At 48.7% G+C, this 13835-nt stretch overlaps 1 protein-coding gene across 1 annotated transcript in view; it reads left to right on the top strand.

Annotated features, from left to right (window-relative positions):
* The first annotated feature begins 7951 nt into the window (after nucleotides 1-7951).
* Nucleotides 7952-13835, top strand: part of LOC107107422 (ceramide synthase 3-like) — a 91147-nt gene continuing 85263 nt past the window's right edge. Inside the window, exon 1 of the mRNA XM_015407721.1 lies at nucleotides 7952-8021. The gene's annotated coding sequence lies outside the window, so the exon portion shown is untranslated. The remainder of the gene's footprint in view (nucleotides 8022-13835) is intronic.

Here is a 13835-nt window from a genome sequence, read left to right as displayed (position 1 = left end):
AGACCAAGCTCTGGTTGGTGCCAGACAGGCCATCCTAAGTGGTGGGATAGCTTACAAATGGCTGCCTGATGACCACAGCTGGTACGCAGAGACATATGGAAAGACACAGTCCTTCATATCAGAGTGACATATTGGCCCATGCAAAATACAGCACAAGAAACTAAATCCATGTAATACTGCCAGACAGGGGTCATTTCGTAGAAAAAAAGGTGCAGGAGCTCATTAGCATAACTTATTAGCATAACTTATTTGCATATGCCACACCCCCTGACATCACCGGAAGTGTGTCAGAAGGCAACACCCACCACTCAGGCTCCACAGGACTGTTTCGGATTGCTAGCTATTGGGGGGGGGGGGTGAACGTGCAGATCTGTCCTGGCAGAGGAGGGAGAGCTTGTGCCTGAATAAAACTTGGTCTTAAAGGTCCCACTGGACTGTTTTCGGCCGGGGGGGGCCCTCTGCAACTTACCTGCTTCTTGCTCTGACTAAGGGCTGCTGGGAGCAGGGGTGGGGCTTGTTGCATGTGCCCCCCCGGGCTCTTTACTGCCGGAGCTCCGCTCCTGTCCGCTCCTGCAGGAAATGACCCCTGCTGCCAGGGCTGGCGTCAGCTTACCCTGGGGGGGGGCAGCAGCTTCCAGGGCCCAGGACGTCTGGCAGACCCCACTGCTGCTGATTCTCCCCCCCATGCCAGTTCCCTGCCTGCTCCCTTGTGAGTCCTTCACCACCTATGTGTCCGGCTGCACACTCTGCCCGGTGCCACCAGGGCAAAGGCTGCGGGTGGTCCAGGAGGCTGTGGGCATGGCCAGGTGGGGAGGACTTATGAGCAGGGCAAGGAGGGATGCACAGGCGGGTCGTGAGTGGGTGGGGAGGGGCCCCCAGGGAACTGTCTGCCCAGGGCCCCCTCAGATCTGGAACTAGCCCTGAATGCTGCTCCTATAAAAGGTAATAATGACCTCATTTGACTTCACTTCACCTCCAAGAACAGCCATGCTATTTTACCATAGAGTTTCTGACAATTCCTACAGCTACTCAGTGTGATTTCCGGGTTGTACCCAGAAGTGATGTAGTGACGTCAGCGATGGGCTTTGGAGAAGAATAAACTCAGGCTCAGAGGAACAAGCTCAGCCACAACTGCTTGGAAAAGCTTTGCGGAGCAGATCCTGTGTGCGCTTAGGTGACGCAGCCACGAGTTACGGGACCCAGCGGTCCTTTCTGTTCACAGGCCGAGCAGTAGTTTCCTTCCATCTTTCTGAAACACGGTGTGATCACAAGTCCATAATGTTTGCAGAAAATACATGTAGAGATTTACTTCTCCTTTTCCTTGCTTTACCACTGTGATTAAAATCCTGTTTGTTTGTTGTTGTTTTTAAAAGTATCTGCATTTAACATTTAGTAATTTTACAGGAGTAGCCTGAATAGCCCTGACTAGCCTGGTCTCATCAGAGCTTGGAAGCTAAGCAGGGTCAGCTGTGGTCAGTACAGGGACCGGAGACTGCCAAGGAAGACTGGGGTTGCTCCATAGAGGCAGGCGATGGCAAATTGGATAGCTCAACCTGGTATGCTGCAGCTGATGGGCAGTAGGTGCAGGAAGGACAAAAGAAAATACTACTTTACACAGAGAGTGATTAAAATGTGGGATTCACCGCCAGAGGATGTAGTGATGGCCAGTGTTCCCTCTAAGCTGAGTTAGTGTAAGCTAGCTCATGGTTTTTTAGCCTCCGGCTCACACATTTTTGTCTCAGCTCAGGAAGGATGGCTCCAGAACACACTAATTTATGCAGCAGCCAAATCACCTGCTCACAACTTTAATGCCGGTAGCTCACAAAGTAGAATTTTTGCTCACAGGACTCTACAGCTTAGAGGGAACATTGGTGATGGCCACAGGAATAGACAGCTTTATAAAGGGATTAGAAAGATTCATGCAGGATAAGTCTTATCAATGGCTGCTAGCCATGGTGGCTGAAGGGAACCTCCATATTCAGAAGCAATAACCCTCTGAATCCCAGAGCCAGGAAGCAACATAAGGGGAAGGTCTCGGCCCCTATATGCCCTGATGTTGGACCTCCAGAGGAACTGGTTGGCCTCTGTGTGAGACAGGATGATGGACCACTGGACTTATCCTGCAGGGCTTTTCTGATCTTCTTATGATGGCCTCGGCCTCTCTGCCCTGTTGTTGGCCCTCCAGAGGAACTGGCCGGCCACTGTGTGAGACAGGGTGCTGGACTAGATGGACCACTGGTCTGATCCAGCAGGGCTCTTCTTGTGTTCTTAGGAAGGCCTCGGCCTCTATGCCCTGTTGTTGGCCCTCCAGAGGAACTGGTCGGCCACTGTGTGAGACAGGATGCTTTACTAGATGGACCACTGGTCTGATCCAGCAGGGCTCTTCTTGTGTTCTTAGGAAGGCCTCAGCCTCTGTGCCCTGTTGTTGGCCCTCCAGAGGAACTGGTTGGCGTCTCTGTGAGACAGGATGCTGGACTAGATGGACCACTGGACTGATCCAGCTTGGCTCTTCTGATCTTCTTATGATGGCCTCGGCCTCTTTGCCCTGTTGTTGGCCCTCCAGAGGAACTGGCCGGCCACTGTGTGAGACAGGATGCTGGACTAGATGGACCACTGGTCTGATCCAGCAGGGCTCTTTTTAGGTTCTTAACCCCTGCTTACCTCTTTCTTTGAAAGCAGCTGACAGTGAGGCAACTGTGACTTGCCGACACATAGTAATTATTATTTTTATTACAAGAAGCAAAGGAAATTGCTGTAGGCAATTGATCCCGCGGATCAGCTGCCAGTTGGCCATCTCGAGCTACTGTGCCTTTAAAGCTAGCATGGTGTAGTGTTCGGGAGCAGCGGACTCTGATCTTTTTCTGCTCCTAGTGATAATCCTTTGCACAATAACCTCATGCTGACAGAAAAGAAGTCTGGCAGTGTTTCCTTGCTTGCTGTGTTGGTCTTCTACGTACCAGGATGTTTTCAATAGCCCAAAAAAGTGATCCTCCACCTGCCAAAAGAAGGGGTTCTGAGTCTCTGGACGGCTCCCATGAGCTCACTGGAGAGTGGCTGAAGAGTTAACACCCTCCATCAAAGGCAATGGGCTGAGAAAAGGGTACCTCTGCTGAGAATCGCTCTACAAGCAACTATAAACCAGGGTCCCCCAAAGGGGTGTCCACGGGTGCTGTTACCCTTGCCAAGTACTTCCTTTGGTGCCCACTGAGCATTTCAGAAAGTGGGTGGGGCCATGGTAAGGCAGGGCTTGTGATTGGCTGACCTCACTCAGATGAAAGGGTTTTCCGCTGGAGGATGACGGGGGACAGGTAAGCATCTAGGTTTTCCTTGGCATGTGGTTCTATTCCTCTTCCAGGAACCCCTTCGTCCTACCTCTGAGGCAGCCAGTTTAGGTCTGGCTCTGCCTCCTGTAGGAACCATTTTGGCGTGGCGCTCCCCACCCCTCTCACAGTTCCAAAGGTGCCCAAAGGCTCGAGACGTTTGGGGACTTTTGCGGTAAGCGTTTCCTTCCATAAAATGGGAGTAAGCGATGACTTACACAAGACCCAGTGAAACTAAACTTGTGGGGAAAAGGCAGTGCTTGACAATTTTTCTGCACTGCTTCAGGCTCACAACTGCTGTATTTAAAACAAGTCACTCCTTGGTATCGTAGCCTCCAAAACGTTGATCCCTTCCATCCAAAGATGCCGAGCAAGCTTTAATTCCCCCCCCCCTTCATTTGAACTCGTTTGACAGATGAAGGCAGGAGCAAATGGGGCAACGAAGTGAGATAGTCGGAGTGGGTGTTTCTCCCGTCGATCGTGTTTTGCGTGATCCTGTCTCACCTAAAACATGAAGAGGCTTGCTTTAGTTTTCCTGCAGTTGGGAAATGGCACCAGGGTAGTTTAATCAACAACACTTAGTCACAACTCCTGTGAGAAAGAGCTAGAGGTGTTCTTTGCAGGCGAAAGATAAGGGGAGGGGGAAGACCTTGTGATTGCCTTCTCTCTATTCTAAATTCCCCCTTTTAAGCAAAATGTTGCAGCAGTTGCAGGATGCTACCTTTCCTCAGTCCAGTTGGCCTTCCAACGGAATGCTAATCTGACCTTAATTATCAAGGATTCCTGCCAAGGGAAGATTTCTGTACTGAAATGTAGGTCTCTGTCCCACTGAAGGGGCTCAGTTTTGCTTTTTATTGCCACTTTGCTACCACACGATCCCCCAGTAAAATATTTGACCAAGAGGACTCTTCAAATATCCATGTTTGCTGTAGCCAAAGCAATTGAATCGGAGCTCAGTTGCACAACCTTTTCCTTGTCGACGAAACTACAATACCTAGTTTTTATTGCAGCTATGAATTTGCATAAAGACCTCCAACTCCCTTTTGAAACTTTAATATTGGCTCTGTGCCAATATTATCAGGGCTGTTTTTGTAGAAAAAGCCCAGCAGGAACTCATTAGCATAATAGACCACACCCAACAGCAGAAACTCATTAGCATATTAGGCCACACCCATGACAATACAGCTCATTAGCCTATTAGGCCGCACCCCCATGCTACCAGAAGTGTGGTCATCCAGCCACACCCACCTTTTGCTTCTTATTCTGTTTACCTTGTTTGTGGTCAAAACCCAGGGCCTTTTTTGTAGCAGGAACTCCTTTGCATGTTAGGCCACACACCCCAAATGTAGCCAATCCGAATGAGTTCCTGATGTTGGGTGTGGCCTATTATTTTTATTTATTTATTTATTTATCCTTCTATTTATATACCGCTCACCCCCTGAGGGCTCTGAGCGGTTAACTTTCCTGGCTGTTTCGACCCCTTCGCGTCTGGGCCGTGCGCACGTCTGCGCAAGCTCGCTGTCGGCCTCTGTCCATCAGGCTCCGGCCTGTCGCATCGCCCCGCCTCTGTGTCTGTCGGTCCAGCCTCCTCTCGCTCGCCAGCCGCCGCCACGCTTCTCCGCCGCCGCTCGCTCGCTCACGCCGCTGCCGCTACACCACAAGGGACGGGTGTCCCCCTGCTCTAGAGCAGGTACCCAATTTGTCTATTTGCCCTTTAACAGGCTTTCGATCCGCTGTGTGCTAATGAGTTCCTGCTGGGTGTGGCCAACTCGGGAGCCAGCCGGAACTCCGTTCCTGTGCGTTCCTGCCCCAAAGTAGCCCTGGGCATAATAATGTCATAGAGTCCACCTTCTAAAGGGGCCATTTTCTCCAAGTGAACTGATCGCTGTTGTATGGAGATCAGTTGTAATCTCAGATCTCCAGATTCCTCTTGGAGGGTGGCAGGCGCCAGCCCTAATTTCATGCCCTAAAATTGTTCAAATTAAAACATGACAAATACACTGGGCAGACACAGCTAAAATCTTGCCGTAATAAAAAAGCTTTGCACCTGTTAGCAAAGGCAGCCGTTGCCTGAGTCCATCTTGCCTCCAGGGCAATTATTCCATTGTGTCAGTGTGATTACAGAAAACACTCATATGCCCAGCACTGATCATATCTCTGTGTGAGATGAAGACATATGAAGAAGAAGAAGAAGAAGAGATTGGATTTATACCCCGCCCTTCAATTGGAGTCTCAGAGCGGCTTACAAACTCCTTTCCCTTCCCCTCTCCACAACAGACACCCTGTGAGGTGGGTGGGGCTGAGAGAACTCTTGACAGACACTGCTCTTTCAGGAAGAGCTGTGCCAGAGCTTGTGACTGACCCAAGGTCACACCAGCCAGGTGCAAGTGGAGGAGTGGGGAATCAAACCCGGTTCTCCCAGATTAGAGTCCGCACACTTAACCACAACACCAAAGAACTGTTGGGAGTAACATTCTGGTCGGATGGGCATATCCCAAGATTAGTGGCCCTCCAAATAAACAGGCTCGACTCTGAAAAGTCCCTCACAGTTTAAAGACAGCAATATAAGTGGAGCCCCAGACACATGCATGCAAATGGTCCATCTCAGGAGCATTTTGCATATAAGGAAATGTTCCCATCTATAAATATAGTGCTGCGTTCTGAACAAATAGAACTTTTCAGGATCTTTTCGTGTAAACCCACAGAAAGCTCATTGGAGTCCTCCTGGCCTAGGAAGCACCGCTGTGGAGTGGGTCTGTGTGGCCTGGTCAGCTAAATCCCTCGGGGGGGGGGGGGGTGGACAGACCCCACAAGCCAGATGGAGAGAGCAAAATCGGCTCTCATCAATGCTGCTGAGCTGTCGAACTAACAAGAAGGCCAGAACTGAGAGGGTAATCCCAGACTCTTACCAAAAACTAAAGCCCCCCTCCAATCTAACGTCTGGGGGCAAGACCCTGTCCAAGGCACTAGCTTGTCCAAGCAACATCACCTCTATTGTACCCACTTTATGTTACTCTTTTCGGGAGTTTCCCCCCTAAGGAAGTGGAAGCAAAGGGAGAAAGCGGGATGCCAGCCTCCAGGTGGGGCCTGGGGATCACCTGAAATTACAGCTCATCTCTAGACTACAGAGATCGGTTCCCCTGGAGAAAATGGATGCTTTGGAGGGTGGACTCTATGGCATTGTACCCCACTGAGGCCCCTGTACTCCCCAGGCTCCACCCCCAAATCTCCAGGACTTTCCCACCCTGGATTTTGCAACCCTACCTTCCCCCCCCCATCCCTTGCTAGTGGCCGGGGGGGACCTGACAACTCTACGAGAAGTTCTGTGAACTTGGGCAGATCCTGAGAGGGAGGGCAGGGAGGGTTGCATCAGTGCTTCGTTCTTGTGGCCCTTCCTTACATGCCCAGGGAAATGCTGATCGCCACTTTGGGGTCAGGAAGCGATTCTTCTCCAGGCCAGTTTTGCCCGGGGATCCTGGAGGGCTGGGTTGTTGTTTTTTTGCTCTCTTCTTGGCATGGAGCAGGGATCACTGGGGTTGGGGAGGGGGAGGTCGTTGTGAGTTTCCTGCATTGTGCAGGGATTTGGACTAAGTGACCCTGGAGGTCCCTTCCAACTATGATTCCATGATTCGATGAACACCCCCCCCCCCATTCCATTGGCGCAACGACTTTTTCTTGTCCTAAAACACTCAGGTGAAGCTTCGATCTGCAAAGAAGGTAGCCAGCTTCAGGCTCAGGTGCCCGATGAGGATACAAGGGTTTGATAGACAGCACCCAGTGCCAATAGGGTTGTCATCCTCCAGGTGGGGCCTGGCGATTACAGCCAGGCCCATAGCTACAGTGGGGCATCTTGGGGCTAGGCCCCCTGACTTACTAGCAAGGCCCCCCCTGACTTCCCATTCAACCCAGAGCCCTCGGACGGTGGCGGGTGCAGGGAAGGAGGCAGGTATTCCTTTAATTTGATTAACCAGTGCCCCCTAAGACATTTAAATGCCCCTCAACTTTAAAAAATCCCAGCTACGGGCCTGATTACAACTGATCTACAGTCTACAGAGATCACTTTCTCCTGGAGAAAATGCCTGTTTGGAAGGGTGGAGTCTACAGTATCCTGTCCCACTGAGCTCTTTACCCAGCCTCCACCTCTAAAAACTCCAGGAATCTCCCAACCTAGACTTGACAACCCTGTAGAGGATCTCAGTGGTCCAGAATACTATTTTTTATTATGGTTTTAACGTCTTGAAAGCCAGTGTTGTGCATTTGCTAGAATGATAATTGAAGCCCATTCGTGCCCTCTTTTTCTTTTCTCCTCGGTTACATCAGAGAAATGGCTCCTTGACTTAATTTGACTCAGCCCGGCATCATTTTTTCCTTTAGAGCAACTCCGTTCTGCTCCAAAGGATTTCCTCTCTGGGCTCCTGTGTTTTACCCTCCTGATGAAACATCCCGTCCAGCCCAGAAGTCTTCCTCTTTTTCAGTGTTGAAACAAGTGGCAAAGCAGACCAGTCAGCGTTGCTCCACAAGTTTTGCATCCAATGGGCAATGCCTGTCAGTCAGAAATCCTGAATTGCAGCTTTCAAGGGTGGGTCCCTGAAGAATTTGGAAGCACGCACAGGTGAGGCATTTACCTCTGAGAAAGTAGCCAGAGTGCACACTTGGCTTCCCTGGCAGGTTGTCACCTCGTCTTCAGAGAGAAATATCCAGGTAGGACTTTGATTTTCAGTTCTAGACTGTGTGAGTTGATATCCAGATTAATGAGCTGTTTTCTTTTCCGTTCAGATGACAGATGTAATCATCGAGCTGAAATGCTTTAATAACATTTAAAAAACATGAAGTTTGTTGCCTTATTCTTTATCCATTGCTTGGCTGCTGAAATATTTTAACGCAGCAGTTAAAAATGACTTCTTTAAGACAATGCTTCATTTTTAACGGTGGACTGATTCATGTTCTTGGGACCTGGGGCAGTGTGATGAAAATTACACTGAACTGTTCGCAGGTGCCTGCCTAGCGGTAGGAGCATGCTGTGTCTGTACCTTTGTTGCCTTTTTACATCTTGATTCAGAACACTCCCAGGCCTAGTTATTAATTGAGATTGTACACCTGGGTCTAAGCTGTACTGCTTCATCCTGGGAGAGTCACATGGCCTTCATTCATTTTGAGGAATGCTCTGTTTTTAAATCCGCTCCCTCGGAAAACTTAGGCTCAGAGAGAAGGTTACACTCAAAACCTTATCTCTGGTATCCGTTTGGTAGGGAGAATTCGTTGTGTGGCGAGGCATTCACGTGTGTGGATAGGGTGTCGTGTGCTGTGGTGGTTACAGGGTTGGCCGAGGGTCAGGAAGACACAGGTGTGAGTCCCTGCTCTCAGGCACTCAGCCTAACCTCCTTCACAGGGTTGTTGTGTGGATGAAATGGAGGAAAGGAGAACTATTTTTGGATCCTACCTCACAGGGTTGTTGTGTGGATAAAATGGAGGAGAGGAGAACCATGTAAACTGCTTTGTATCCTCGGGTGGGGGAGAGAAATATATAAAATAAGTAAGATCTAAGTGGGCAACAGAAGCAACAGAACAAAGCTAGAGTCCAGTGGCACCTTTAAGCCAGTTTGGTGTAGTGGTTAAGTGTGCGGACTCTAAACTGGGAGAACCGGGTTTGATTCCCCCACTCCTCCACTTGCAGCTGCTGGATGACCTTGGGCAAGCCATAGTTCTGGCACAGCTGTTCTTGAAAAAAAGCAGTTTCTGTCAAGAGCTCTCTCAGCCCCACCGACCTCGCAGGGTGTCTGTGGTGGGGAGGGGAAGGGGAAGGAGTTTGTAAGCCGCTCTGAGACACCTTTGGGTAGTGAAGGGCGGGGTATCAATCCAATCTCTTCTTCTCTTCTTCTTCTCTTCTTAAGACCAACAAAGTTTTATTCAAGGTGTGAGCTTTTGTGCACACGCACACTTCATCAGACAATGAACTGGAATGACAGATCACATTTGTATATGTGTGCACGCGCACGTCGTGTATACATGCACACACATGCCACCCTAAACATACCAAAAAATCCATTGTATACAGCAAGGCTCTACACTATAGTCGCATCTGTTCACCATCTATATATACAACTATGATCTGTCATTCCATTTCATTGTTTGACCATTCGAAGTGTGCGTGCACACGAAAGCTCACGGCCTGAATAAAACTTTGTTGGTCTTAAAGGTGCCCCACAGGACTCTCTTTGCTCTATAAAGGAAGTAAGTGTTAGACTCCCAATATGAACTGGTGGAGCCCAGAGAGGTTTTACCACCTTAGTGCACATGGAACCGCAGGGCTCTTTTTGTAGAAAAAGCCCAGCAGGAACTCATTAACATAATAGGCCACACCCAACAGCAGGAACTCATTAGCATATTAGGCCACACCCCTGACAGCACAGCTCATTAGCACATTAGGCCGCACCGCCATGTTACCAGAAGTGTGGTCATCCAGCCACACCCACCTTTTGCTTCTTATTCTGTTTACCTTGTTTGTTGTCAAAACCCAGGGCCTTTTTTTGTAGCAGGAACTCCTTTGCATGTTAGGCCACACACCCCTAATGTTGTTGTTGTTGTTGTTCAGTCGCACAGTCGAGTCCGACTCTTCGCGACCCCATGGACCAAATCACGCCAATGTAGCCAATCCTAATGAGTTTCTGCTGTTGGGTGTGGCCTATTATGCTAATGAGTTCCTGCTGGGCGTGGCCAACTTGGGAGCCAGCCGGGTGTTCCTGCCCAAAAATAGCCCTGGCTGTGAACCGTGGAAGGAAGAGGACCCTGGTTGTAGAACTGGCATAGAGAATGCTAAAGATCTGAAGCGTGCATTGCATTTCCAGTGAGGATGCTATCATCCCCGCTCCCCGTGCTGTAATATTTCAAAATGCCTTATCATGCACAAAGCTGTCATTATATGGACGCTCTCTGCCCCCACCGACAGACCACAATTGCACAGAGCTGGGGTCCCTGGGATGGCAGCAAGCCCTTCTCACATAACAGTCAACGGCAGGTGTGTGTGTGACTCATGGCGGAGATGCCGAGTTCCAAGGCATCCCTGTGGAACATGTAAGACTAACCGTACTGAGTGGGTGTGTAAGGGAGAGAGAGAGGAAAGCAGGTGAAGACACAGTTGCAGTCTGCCTTCTCGCTTCACTGGATCAGCCCCTCTTCAAGCTGAAACCTGCTTTTGTTGTTACAAATGACAGAAATTATTATATCACAACAAATAGGGCTACCAGACACTCCCCTCTCCCTTCTCCATTTACAAAGAAGAATGATATGTCTCTCTATAATATACAGTCAAACGCCCCTGATGCAAGTTTGGCCAAGTTTACTCGCTTTATGCCGGATCGCTCTTTATTGCTATAGGACTAATGTGTTGTTGTTAATTCTGTTACTTATGTTTTTAATGCTTATCCTGTATCATAATCATCTTCTAGTGGATATTTTAGGGATTTTACTTGGTATTACGATTGCTTTGCTCTCTTTGTATTTTTTTTCCTGTTGTTTTACTACAGCTTTGAGCGAAGGTAATAAAACATATATGACTGTAAAGTATCTGTGCATATGCTTCTTGGAGCTATATGTTGGCTTCCCACTCCATCCTTCTCCAGTTTCAATCATCATCTACTCACATTTTTTTAAATTAGGTTTTGTCCCTGACTAGCCCAAGGACATCTAACACTATAATAGTTCACTGTGGTGGCTCAAGTGGTTAAGACGCTGAACTGCAGGCTGTGGAAGGTCAGTAGTTCAGCAGTTCGAGTGTGCCGCATGACGGAGTGAGCTCCCGTCTCTAGTTCCAGCTCCTGCCAACCTAGCAGTTCGAAAGCAAGAAATTGCAAGTAGATAAATAGGGACCACTTTGGTGGGACGGTAACAGCGTTCCGTGCGCCTTGGTGTTGAGTCATGCCGGCCACATGACGACGGAAACGTCTTCGGACAGTGCTGGCTCTTCGGCTTGGAAACGGAGATGAGCACCACAACCCAAGAGTCGGATTCGACTGGCTTTCGAGCAAGGGACACCGTTACCTTTACCTTTAGTTCACTGTGGGTGCTGAAAACTCTTCATCATCAGAGATATCAGGGCTTCCTCACAGAGTTCTTTGAGGATAAGGAATCATTATTCAGTCAGTATTTTAAGTCTGTGTACTGAGAATATCCTTCAGACTGTGGGAACTGCTTCATCCTGGACCTTTGGTTAAAATCCTGTCTGAATGTTGTGTGCCCCTCATGCAAAAAGTATCCCAGAGTTTCTGAAGACTCCCCCAGAACCAGGCAAAGAGAGTGGGAAGGATTCTAGGCAACACATCCAAGGAGTCCAGGAATCCTTGGACACTTTTCTGTTTCCATCATTGAGCTCTGTCCATTACTTTTCTTTTTTTCTCATTAACATTTTATTGGTAGGATTAAAACAATAAAACAAATATAACAATAAAAATATACATAAAGGTCATAAGAACAGTTATACATTCAAATCAACACACTAATTACAAAAAAAGTAAGCTTTAAAGAATGATACATTCTTCAATAAATCTTTGAACGAAGTACTTATTTTAGCCTCAATTTGTAATTGATGCCTGTACTGTTTGTTGCTTTAGATACAACCAAGTGTCTTCTGCCCTCAAGAATATCTGTAGACATTCAATGATATATCTAACCATATTAAACACAAAGTACTACCCACAAATCAAGTTTTACCAAAGCCTACTTACTATACTTTATTTGAACCATAAAAAATCCTCACAACCATTTAACATAGTTATCCCAGGATGCTGAGATAAATTTTTTGTCTGCTAGAGCTTCTAAAATTGGCATCCATTTAGCTTCGAACCCAAAATGTACGACGTTCCTTTTATTTCTGTTAACTTTATCAGTGATACTTTCCATAATGAACTGATTCCACAGCTTCTTGTACCAAGTTTGAATGTTAGGGGGGGAGATATCTTTCCAGCAAGATGCTATAGATAGCCTAGCCGCATACAGCATTGTGTCCAAGATGTCTCTATAGTGATGATGTGCTATTTCCTCTGACCAAAGATTTAAAAACAAGGTCTCAGGTGACTTTGGAGTAAGTATACCCAAGATATTGCCCATTACTGAGGGCCAGTTTGGTGTAGTGGTTAGGAATGCGGACACTAATCTGGGAGAACCGGGTTTGAGTCCCCACTCCTCCACTTGCAGCTGCTGGATGACCTTGGGCAAGCCATAGTTCTGTCAGAGCTGTTCTCTCACAAGCAGTTCTCTCAGAGCTCTCTCAGCCCCCACCTACCTCACAGGGTGTCTGTTGTGGGGAGGGGAAGGGAAAGGAGATTGTAAGCCACTCTGAGACTCCTTCAGGTAGTGAAGGGTGAGGTATAAAATCAATCTCCTCTTTTTCTTTTGGTGGCTAATGGTCCCTGCTCCACCCTCAAGGCAGAATTTAGCCAGCAATGACTGCTGTTCCTCCAGGGGCCAGAAGGTCCTTCTTCAGGGCCCGCTCACTCACTAGGCTAACTAGGTGATCGCCTAGAGCGGGCCGGCCCTTAGGGGCGCCAAGCTGCACCCGCCCCGTACTCTGGGAGTTTCTTGATTATTTGTGTTTTTCATTCTTCCTAAAATGCATTTATTTTTGAAAATTGGTGGGTGCATGGGGGGGAGGGGGGCGCCAGAAGGGATCCTTGCCTAGGGTGCAAAATAAGCTGGGGCCGGCCCTGTCCTTCTTCTTTGGGTCTATGTCTGTGATCCCCTACAGCTTTCTCTGCCCATCTCCTGGGAGCCTTCAGAAATCTGAAACAGCCAGAACCTGCCTTGTGTGTGTGCCTAGTCTTCACACAAGGATACAATGCACAACCACAAGGCTATCGTGCACTCTGAAACACTCCTTGCTTGCATCCTCATCCATACCACCACTAGAATCAGGCTCTCCCTCTCGTCTGCTATTGAGGTCGATTCACACATGAAGCTAGACATGTTTTTATCAGATGTGTATCAAGAGTTCCCTGCTGGAAACTTAATCCCCAGGCCTGCAGATGTGGGTTTCGGATTGGGAGCTTGGCACGTGGGGCAAGGAGGCTCTAGCCTTCCTCCCCACCGACTCGAAAAGGCCCCAGGGAGTCTGTATTCCCCCTGCTGGAGAAACGTACATGTAGCCTTCAGTACACGTTAGGTTTCTGCAGCGGGGTAAATAGCAACTGCCTGGGGTTGTTTGGAGTCGGGGAAATGGCACGTGCCATGGTCCCCAGTCTGAATCAGGTCCCCTGGGAATTACGTTCCCAGCGGGGCACTCTCGGTAAGTTCTTGAAGATGGGTCGCCGTGCTAGTCTGTCTGTAGCAGTAGAAAAGAGTAAGGGCGATTTCTCACTAGAGCTGCCTCGCAGCACAGCACCGTTTGCCCCAACGCAAACATGTCAATTTCACACCCGAGGCTGCGGGGCTGCATTTGACTCCGGGCTTTGCCCAATGTCCCCCGCAGTTTCATGATCCTCAAAAACCAGGATCACGAAACTGCGGAGGAAATCGGGCGAAGCC

Source organism: Gekko japonicus, unplaced genomic scaffold, assembly GCF_001447785.1.
Source record: "Gekko japonicus isolate JY-2015 unplaced genomic scaffold, Gekko_japonicus_V1.1 scaffold1871, whole genome shotgun sequence".
In the NCBI taxonomy this organism is placed as follows: Eukaryota; Metazoa; Chordata; class Lepidosauria; order Squamata; family Gekkonidae; genus Gekko; species Gekko japonicus.
The sequence above is the reverse complement of the archived record's forward strand: the minus strand, read 5'-3'. Positions and strand labels throughout refer to the sequence as shown.